We start from the raw sequence: 11,748 nt of genomic DNA, 5'->3' as shown, positions 1-11,748 counted from the left end.
TATATATACATACACACACACACATATATATGCGTGATTGTGTGTGTGTATGTATATTATATATATATATATATAAGACCCACGTACATATGCCCGTGTTTCTCCGACTCTTGTGTGCTTCTGATTTCCTTTGTCTGAATTTGTGCTTAAATTTTGTATTTATCTCAGTATTTATGTCTCTATATGTAATGTGTCTACATGAGATTATCCTTATGTGTGAAAGAGAGTATGTATATATGAGTGTACGTTTATGCGTCACTGTCTTCACACGCGCATGCGTAATTGCTTGACTTTCTATATTTCTATTTGGTATGCCACCACTAAATGGATATATTTTATACTTCTCAATAAATTTGTTCTTATTGTTTTACGGTGTCCGTTTTCGCTCTTCGTTGAGAGTTTCTGTTCTCTTTTTTTTTCTTCTCACATTCTCACGGTCTCTATGTGTCTCATTTCTTTCGTTCTTTCTCTCTTGCAGTGATTGATTTTGTAATTTCTCATCCCAATATTTTTTTCATAGCCATATATATATATATATATATATATAATTTTTTGTGTTAGCAATGATCTCCTGACTGACGTTTACAGGTACCGTGTACAGAAAGCATCATGAAAATAATAATGAGATGATGATGATGATGATGATAATAACAATAACAACAATAATACTAACAATAATCATACTACGAATACAACTAACAACAACAACGACAATGATAATAATAATAATAATAATAATAATAATAATAATAATAATAATAATAATAATAATAATAATAATAATAATAATAATAATAACAATTAACAAAGGATATAAAAAGAGAGAGATATAAAGAGAGAGAGGGAGAGAAAAAAGAAAAGCAGAAAGAGAGAGGGGAACATTTCTTTACTAGTCCAGGCTCAGACACAAATCTGCGACCTGGTTCCGCGTGTCTGCTTTGATTTGAGATCGAAGTGTATTCATTTCCCATATCTTGTTAATGTCTTTGAGAAAATCATAAACCTTACTCGATCCCATTTCCTTTCCCTGTAATTTCGCGACCTTGTGCTTGTTTGTACAGTAATTTATGACAACAAATAAGCTTTGGTTGTTTTTGTTTTTGGTTTTGCTTTTGGATTTCGATTATAGATGTAATTTATGCCTTTGTCAATTTTGTGTACGTTAGTATTGTATTTTATAGTTTAAGGGCAGCGAAGAAGGTGATGGTGGTCATTGTGGCTGTTTTTATCGGTGTTATTGATGTTGCTTAAATTTATGTCAGCTCTGATCAAGCAGATCAAATAGAATCCAGCCCTAACAGCTGCGCATTTTTTTATTGTTTGCATAAACTTTATTTAGGACTTCAGAAACCTTGTGTATTTTCTGAAGATAGATATTTATGATTCAAGGATGGGGACTCGGTTGCTATTTCTGTATCAGGATGAGTTACTGTTCCCGAACTCATCTGCTGGCAGTAGTAAACAGATTCGCTAAGGTGACCAACAAAATGTCTTGCAGCGGTTTATTTTCATGTTTTTAGTTTTAATTTGTAAATCTCGCCTAGTCAAAGACCAAAGTCTCTGTGACTTGCCCCATATAATATCCATTTCTGTCAGCGCAACATCAACGCCATATTCTTTTTTGACGGTCTAGATTTGGCATTCTAGATGATTTCCATTTCCACATTATACCTTTGGTAATCTATCCTAGTCCATTCTGAATGCTTTTGATTCTGAGTTCAAATTTCAGTGACGTCGATTTTGCTTTTAAACTCTTCTATACAAGATAAAGGAATCGCCATTCATATATTTAGATTGCTTACTGGGCGATTCTTCCTTATCGGAATTGTTTTAGTTTTTCGCCAAAGTATGTCACCATAATTTTATTTCATTAACTATTTGTTTTCATCAATCCAGGGTTATATTTAAAACAAAATACTGTTTCTTTTTTGTATTCATGTGATTACTGCTTCAACATTCATAACATTTAAATATTTATTTTTAACTAGCAGAGATACCCGACGTTGCTCCGGATTAAAATGGCATAGTTTGTATATGTATTACAGTTACGTTGAAACAGGTGATACTGGAAAGTGCAGCATTGACGGCAAAACATTTGTGTAGTACATAGTTCGACTAAGCGACATGTCAGGCGTCCCCTTGGAATATTCCAGGTCCTCACCTGTCATGGAAAATTGGGGATGGGGGTATGTAATTTTTGAACGCACCGCAAAGTTGTTGGTGGATAGACTCTCCAATGTGGCTGTCCGCGCTGAGTCTAACACGAGCCATCGTCTGAAACTTTAAGACTTCCTTCGAGTTTATTGTCCTACATCACTCATAAAGTAAATTTGGAGGAACTATGGAGGTTCATTTGTGGGTAACAGGGAATCAGTGAGGTGACAGACTTGCCCTTGAACTTTGAACGTCGGTGTAAATCCATGTTGAACTATCTCCTTATGTGCATCATACAATGTCATTTGAAATGCTGAGTTGTATTGTCTGATATTGTACAGAAAATCCTTTAACTGAATGTAAGTGCTTTCCAGAAGATCCATAAGAGGTGGAGGGGGAGTTGATAGCGCTGGCAATCTTACCTTACCGCCTGAATAGCACATGCCATTAGTTTCATTCGGAAATTTTAAAGATTTGCAGAAACGACAATTTGAGTTTAGCACGACAATTTGGACACCATTATTATTTTCAGAAGAATGGAATGGGTCATATATGAAAGCAGATCCTGGAGTTGTGTAGAACAAATTTGTACGTTGTCTGTTTCTGAGAGCTCTTCTACTGGACGTCTGTTTAATCATGGAAACGCTGTTTTAATGATTCAGCATTATGTGTTGCAACATATCTTTGCTGATCTTGGGAAAGTCTCATCTCCCTTCTCTCTTGAGACTCCATCTGACGTGCTGCAGCATGCCTCTGCTGATCTTGAGAAAGTTTCATCTCGCTTCTGTCTTTTAGACTCCATTTGATGTGCTGCAACATGCGTTTGCTAATTTTGAGAAAGTCTCGTCTCCCTTCTCTCTTGAGATTCCATTTAACGCACTGCAGCATGCCTTTGCTGATCTGGAGAAGGTCTCATCTTCCTTGTCTTTTGAGACTCCATTTGTCGTGTTGCAGCATGCATTTGCTGATCTTGGGAAAGTCTTATCTCCCTTCTCTTTTGAGACTCCATTAATTGAAGGGTAAATATATAATTGTAAATATATTGCAACCTTGCAACTGCTGCGATATTTATGAACTGGTAACTGAACGGTAAATGTGTATTTTTATATACCTTGGACCTGCCACCTAATTGTTTTTTGTCAAGAGTTTCACTTCCAGCCGTTTGTTATGTCAATCAACACACATACACTGACACACCATTCCGCTGTCATGGCGGTAAAGACGAAAAGCTGCCGATGCTTAATATTGTTCTCATTACGATATATCAATTAGTCATTTATCAAAATAAAATTAAAAGCGAAAGAATAAATGTGAAACAATATTATAGGTTTAGAATGAAAAGTGAAAGAATGCAAGTGAAACAATAGTATATGACATTACAATATAGATCTTATTCTTTCACGTTTGACATGTAATACCAAACCTGTACCAATGTTATATTGTTTTAATCCAAGTGGAAAAAAATTACTCTCGGGGTCTGATACTATAACCTTGTAAAATTTCATTTGATTTAATCGAACTGTTTGAGAATACATAGGGAACAGACAGACAGACAGATGGACAGACAGACGGATGGACAGACAGACAGACAGACAGATGGACAGACAGACTGGCAGACAAAGAATTTCATATATATAGATTAATACACGAATTAGATTTTAGGTTAGGGTAGGATAGGTAAAGTAATTTAACTTCTTTGTATTAAAGAAAACCCTTGAATCAGGGATTGATGTAAACGATACAATGTTGATTCCGTTAGAAACCGAAAGAGAATCGCAATTTTCACTTGCCACTACTCTGCTCTTGCTTCTCATACATTTTCAAAAAACCAGAAGAAATATTGATATCTAACATTGGCAGAAGATCACAAATATATAGAGGCATACTACTTATTTTATCGACCTGGAACAGAGAAAGCCAAATATTTGACTCGAACCATAAAGGGATGTAACTCAATACTGTAATGTAGTTTTACACTATAGCAACACAGCCTCTATGGATTTTTAACGTTGGCACTAGACCAAGAATTTGGTGTTGGTTAAAACGAATACAGTGCTTGATTTATTTTATATTTTATCGGCATCAGATGGATGAAAAGTAAAATTGACTTCTTTGGAAGTTACACGTGAAAGATGTGCTGCACGCTACTGTCTTATTTTTACCTGTGCAGGAATGCGGATTTTGTGATTTGATACCCCGATTCCGGTTCAAATGAATAAAGATGCCACATGCTTGTATTGTCTATTTTAATTTTGCAAAGATTAACAATGCTGTAAAGGGAAACCGTGTGGTTCGTCTTCACCTGATATATTTCATGATAACAAGGTCTCGTTTTGTGTAATCCATGATTTAAGAAAATTAAACTACATATTTACATTTGTCGTTCAGAGGACTCTAAGCATTGTCATTTGTCTTCACGTTGCCATCACTGGTTGCGTATCTTTCTTCTTCCTTGAAAAATTGTATAATTTGAGATGAAATAGACTTGACCGCTTTCTTTGCTTCCGTTGGTGTTGCTGAGATTTCTTGAAGGTTGAATAACTGTTAGGCTTCCTTATAGGCAGGATTACAATAATATTTTTGTTCACGAAATGCATAAAGCACCTTCATATTTGAAGTGTATTTATACTAAATGATGACATGCATTTTATTCTAGTTTAAGTTTGTGTATAACAGGTGCCTCCTTTGCTTTTCTTTGCAAGAATTCAGTGAGTCACATTAACATCGCCTAGAGGCAAGAACGATGAGGAATCCTGTACGTGTTCTCGTTAACTGCTACAAACAGTAACCAAATCTCCGTCAATTATACCATCCTTAAAAGGAAATAATATTGGATGATATAACCCAAGATGTATTATTTAGAATAAGCGCGGAATCTTATCTGCTTGAATATATTTGATTTTAGTGCAGCAGTTTAGGAGCTCGCCTTGGACTGTACACCAAAAATAACAATTGTTTAGTATTTGTGCAGTTTTTTTTTTTTTTTGCATATTTCATGTTCTTTTAAATTATTAAAAATATAGCCGTATCAGTAGACATTTTAGAGACTACTTTACTGAAGGACAACTGGGTGAGATTGATATAAATAGCTGTTATTTGTTTGGAATTGGACATTAAACAGTAAAGGAAGTTGCGTTACAGTGAGTTTTGATTGTTGAATGGAGTGAAACTACTTGCAAGAATGTTTAAAAACGAGCTTTGAAGAATGTCACGCAGCACACAATGGCTCTGTTGATGAATATATACAACTTAAGATAAAGTTTGAACATTAGAAAGCTAAGAAATTGAAGAAAGAAAAAATAGATAAGTTTGTAAATTAATAAAATAGATCAAAGTAGAATTGTAAGAAATTATTGAAATTTAATTTACATATACATACAAATGTAATATATGGGTGTGGATGTACACACACAGACATACACACACGCACACACGCACATACATACATATATATATACATCTACACAGTTTTTCTCTCTGACACACAGACACACACAGAAGCGATACACCCCCCACCCCCCACACACACACACAGAATGAGAGTTTATGGTAGCGAAAGCATAGTGATTTCGATCTTTTTTAAAAATCTTCTTCAAAAACAAAGTAACGCTTCCAGTATCGAAGTGGTTGGAAGAGAATTCGAAATCATATTTTTTAACCCAGTAGGACTTCAATGTCTAAAATTTAGGGTACTTCTTGAATTCCATCGTTATTGCATTAATTTACAAACGTAAAGATAATAAATCCGATTCTAATAGGTTGGCATATTTGTCCTCAGTTTCCTAAAACGTTTGCAACCTGCTATCGTGTTCAGTCAGTAAAAACATTTTAGTTTTCTCAAATTATAATTGTCTAAATTTTTCTACTGAATTTCGATGTTACTTTGTCTCTCAGTCACAGATAACTTACTGTATTTATTCACTAGCGAACGGAATGGCCATTGGTTTTCATTATAAGGCTCTACTTGTTCGATCACCCGAATTACTTGATCATTGAATTAGCATGAATTTGACTGGTTATTCCACAAACACCTATTCCCTTCCACGAGCACCTGTTCCCTTTATGTGAATAAGTAGAAACAACGTGATGCAATGTGGCAAGGACGAAATTTCCATGTTGAACCTCCCCTGGTTTTGAGCATGTGCACATCTATTTGCAAAGAATACAATTATATTCGCGAGAAACTGGAGAGAGAGCGAGGGAGAAATAGATAGATAGATAGATAGATAGATAGATAGATAGATAGATAGATATATAGTTAGATAGATAGATAGAGGGAGAGAGAGAGAAGGAGAGAGAGAGAGAGAGAGAGAGAGAGAGAGAGAGAGAGAGAAAATGCTCAAACAGCCAAATCTACGGCTAACAATGTTCTACCTTGAATGTCTTGGAGGCGCAATGACCCAGTGGGTAGGGCAGCGGACTCGGGGTCGTAGGATCGCAGTTTCCATTCCCAGACCGGGCGTTATGAGTGTTAATTGAGCGAAAACACCTAAAGCTCCACGAGAATCCGGCACGGGATGGTGGAAAACCCTTTTCTCACACACTTTCTTCCTGTTTCTGTTGTACCTGTATTTCAAAGGGCCAGCCTTGTCACATTCTGTGTCACGCTGAATCTCGTCGGGAACTACGTTAAGGGTACACGTGGCTGTGGAGTGCTCAGCCACTTGCGCGTTAATTTCACGAGCAGGGTATTCCGTTGATCGGATCAACTGGAACCCTCGTCGTCGTAACCGACGGAGTGCCACCTTGAATGTAAAATCTTTTGCATTTTTTTTCTTGATTCGGCTATAGCTTTTGATACTGTACTCTATACAGTTATTTTACAAGAACTTCTCTATGGATCGGCAATTATCTTTTTAAATGCTTAGGCAACATTCTTTTAGGAACATATAGTGAAAGTCAACAATGCGTGCTATGATTAATATATTAGCCCAGTTTGTGTATCTCAGGGAAGGGCGATAGCTCCATACGCATTCAATTTACTTATTAATGACATTACTCATTCGTACTCGTAGTGCGCCAGATATTTTGTTTCCTTTTAACATACATTGACGGGTTTCATCTAACGCTAGCGATACTCTGTCCATTACTACTGGCTTCTCTGTTGGTGTTGCCATGTGGCAACAGAATCATGATTTATATCGCATTGCAAACTGAGCTGCAAATCGGTTATAAATCACAATTCACCCACAGAATTTTATTTTGCAAACATAAACTCCTGGGTTTTGGTCTGACATAATGATCTCATATCTAATCACTAAAATGTTCATGTATGGAAAATGAGTTAATCTTTTTTTTATTTTTGTGGAGTGTTCTATCGTATTGCTTACTTGATGAAACCATGATCTTCAAATATACATGAGCTTCTCTGTCATTGAGTATGTTTTACTAATTAGGATTGCTCTAATCTTATCAACGGAAAATGATATTAGACATTTTGAAGGTGACCTAAAAAGATTATCGTGCCAACTACACTTGTTTATGGTTTACCCTTGAAGAAAGTTAACTTTCTGTACATCATCAGTCATACTATAATATTCTTCCTTGGATACTGCATCAAGCCTTCGTCTTTTTCTCAGACAAAATCGTTAAAAGTATTCTTCACCAAACTTTAATCATCCTTGGCTGCATTATACTCCTTCGCGGGTGATGATTAGGTCACAGCTGCTTTTTGGCACCGGCACGTGCAAATTTATAACCCGCTCTGTGGAATACGAACACTCCAGACAGATGTCCTGCGCTGAGAAGCATGACTTTTTCACCCAAATTCTACTTTTCTTATGTTCTTGGTTGTCTGTGTCAATGTCCTGTAAACTTACGTCTATTTTTAATAAAGATGTTGCGAAATAAGCCACTAATAGTATATACAAGTGAAACTACATGAAATATCTACCTCTATAAGTTAAATTCTTACCATTTGGCAATGACTCTCAATAATGTAATTTATTTAATTTGTGCAAAAAAAAAAAGTGGGAAGAACATAACAGGAATGAATAATGGAAGTGGCACTGGATAAAAAAATAACTTAAAGAATTGAGAAGAATTGCGTTTCCTTTTTGATAATTCCGGGAGACAATTTCGTTTTCTTTATTCCTAAGATAATTTCAACGACGTTTACTACAATTCTCTTGGTAAATAACATCGATAGAAATGAATATTTATGATTAACTTACTGAAAAGTTTAAAATATATATCGGTCTATATACATCTGTCTGTTTGAGATAAATGTGTATGATAGATGTGTGAGTTTGTTTGGGGGTGGATTAATGTTTGCGTGCATATGTATGTGTGATAAATGTGCACCCTGTTGGTGCGTCTAAGATATTGACATTCTCTTTGTTTGCAAGCGTGAATATGTGTGTGTACATGTGTGTATGTTTGCTTGTTAGAGGTCTTTATAACATGTAAATATTTAAGCAAGTTACATGGTTTAAAAATAAAGTCTTATTCATGCATAAATATATAAAGGAGATGCTTGTGTTTGAGTAGCTTTACATACGAAAATATGAGACAATAAAGAGACTATGTGGGTAAGCTACTATCGAGAAACAGTAGTCGAATCTCTTCCAAAGCACATCTTACATACACATAAAAAGAAAACTGAATTATACAGTTCGAGATACAATATATCTCAAAACAAAGCTCCTGCTCATATGTGTGTTTGATCAGGCTGAGGTACGTTTAAATAACCCCAACAACAACAACAAAAAGTACAATGTATAGTTTCAGGGAAGTTTCTGCAAAACTTTTATACGAAAGTAATATATGTCAAGGCAAATCGAACCAACTACGATCATGTGCCTTCCAACAATGACCATTTCATCATATTTCGATGGTTTCTGCACAGTTTCTACCTGCCATATTTCAATTACAAAGTATTAGTAAACCAGAGACCATGGCAGAAGACACTTTACCGAAGGGCTACGTAAGGGAACCGCATTCAGAACACCGTGGAGTTGCTTGGGCAAAATTATGAAAAATACAGAGTCTAAATTAAGACTGAGAAAACTATCTTCTAACTCGTGTTAGATGTTAAAATCAATTTAGTTAGAGGATATAAAATACACATGTGTGGGCACACACGTGGGTATATACAAACATATTAAAGATGCCATCGAAGACGACCCGATTTCAATTCCTCCTTGACATCGACGTTTAATTAATAATTCCACATTGAGTGTATGTAACAGCTTTAGACTCCACTTAATGTGTATTATCCCACCTTCTCACTCAGAATCGAGCGCTACTCTCACTAGGCGTTGGTTAACCTTTCAAATCGAAAATAATTCAATATAAAGAAAAAGAATTAAATTTGTATGTTTTTTTAGTATAACTTTATTCGTTGTAGTTGTCCCACTGAGTTATGCCGCTTAGCTCATTTTGTTTTAATTATGCTAATTATCCTAGGCCATAAACGTTCGCTGCCTGTTTCGAACAGTTCTAAATATTTAATATCTGGAGAAATCAAGGTAAAATAACTGGTCCGCTGCTGACAGCAAGTGATGTAGAAGCGCGCATTCACGGGTATCTTCATTTCTGCTTTAAACACAAATCAAACCTTTTCAGAAGATGTTAATTCCGGAGAATCCTTCATTATTAAGATTATCCCCACTTTTCATTTAGACTCGGGCGCAGTTGACTCGTCATCTGTATACCTATCAAAACGAGGATAATTTCAATGAATCGAGAATCTATCTTTTATGGTATTTTGTATAACTAAATATATAAATGTGACGCTTGTGTTTGAGTAGCTTTACATACGAAAATATAAGACAATAAAGAGATGGGTAAGCCACCATCGAGAAACAGTAGTCGAATCTCTTCCAAAGCACACCTTACATACTCATAAAAAGAAAACTGAATTATACAGTTCGAGATACACTATATCTGAAAACAAAGCTCCTGCTCATATGTGTGTTTGATCAGGCTGAGGTACGTTTAAATGACCCCAACAACAACAAAAAGTATTCATCTTTTATGGTATTTTGTATAACTAATTCGTTTCTGTTGTCCAAATTTATACTGCTACCGACTCTGCTGGTAACCGATTCTGCTGGTTACGAATAAATAATTTATTTATTTCTGCTGGAATATTTTCTTCTTTCTCTCTCCGTCTTTCCATTATGCAATAATAAAATGTTATTAATAAAAACTTAATTACTCTGTACTGAGGAGATTCAATAAAATTCAGATAGTAGTAATTATGAGAAATTATGGAATTTATATTTTGAAAGAAAAAGGAAAGGAAATTGAATTAAATAAATATATAAATATTATATGAAGTATTTCATTCCATTAAACTTAAATTTACCTTAAAGTAAAAGAACAGTATTGCTTTTTTGCAGGGTTATTATCTCCCTTGTAACAGAAATACACAATCAGTAAATTGGCTATATAATATAATAATTAACGAGAGAGAGAGAGAGAGGGGGGGGAGAAAGGGAGATAAAGAAAGAGACAGAAGAAGAGCAGGACATACCTTTACTAGTCCGGGCTCAGACAAATCTGCGACCTGGTTCTATGTGTCTGCTTTGATTTGAAATCGAAATGAATTCATTCCCCATATCTTGTAAATGTGTTTGAGACAAATCAAAAACCTTATACGAACTCATTTCCTTCTCCTGGAATTTTGTGGCCTTGTGCTTGTTTGTATAATAATTTATGACAACAAATAATTGTAATTTTCGGTAACTTAAGCTGGAGTGCCCATATAAACAACAAAGTCGACATGGCCGCAAAGCGTACCCCTAGATCCTCAGTAATATTCGTTCTAGAGACGCCCATAACATTATCCTTCCCTTCTCCACCTTTGCCCGTCCTCACCTTGAATACTGTCGTCTGCTATGGTCTTCCTACCTGACAGAGAATATTACAAAAAATTGAAGCACTGCGGAGATCGAGCACAAGGAAAATATTCGGCATGACAGGCCTTGATATTTGAGAACGTCTCGAGAGACCCAACATTTATTCCCTCCAACGTCGCTGTGAGCGCTATATGATGTGGAAAATATTCCAACAGCACTGCCAAAATAATGTTGGCTCAACTTTAAAATTCACCCGGTGCGTGGTCCCCGTGCTACCCGTCCTCTACAAAAATCATATTCGCGTCACATCACAATAATAAGACAGGACTATTTAATCTCAACTGGCCCGGCTCTGTTTAACTTCATAACAAGACAAAAAGATACCCCAATATTCAAACGGTTCCCAGAAGAATATCTCAAACGAATTCCGAATAAACTACCCACCCCCGGTATATCTCTGAAACAAAAAACTCCCTCCTCGAATGGGCTATAGTAACCAAAGAAAAACTAATATGAAACACGTTTAAATGTCTTTTACAGGTGGTGATATTAAGTTAGGCATGGTCTGGGCCAATGCTAGAAGAAACTTATTTAATTTCTTAGTATATGCATGCATACACACACACACACATACACACACACACACACACACATATCCATTGACAAGGCCTTGGTCGGCCCGAAGCTATAGTACCAAGGTGCCACGCAGTAAGACTGGACCCGGAACCCTGTGGTTGGTAAGCAAGCAGCCTAACACATAGCCACTTCTGTGCCTATACGTATATATATA

The sequence above is a fragment of the Octopus bimaculoides genome, chromosome 4 (assembly GCF_001194135.2).
Source record: "Octopus bimaculoides isolate UCB-OBI-ISO-001 chromosome 4, ASM119413v2, whole genome shotgun sequence".
Taxonomy (NCBI): Eukaryota; Metazoa; Mollusca; class Cephalopoda; order Octopoda; family Octopodidae; genus Octopus; species Octopus bimaculoides.
This window is presented reverse-complemented; position numbering follows the sequence as displayed.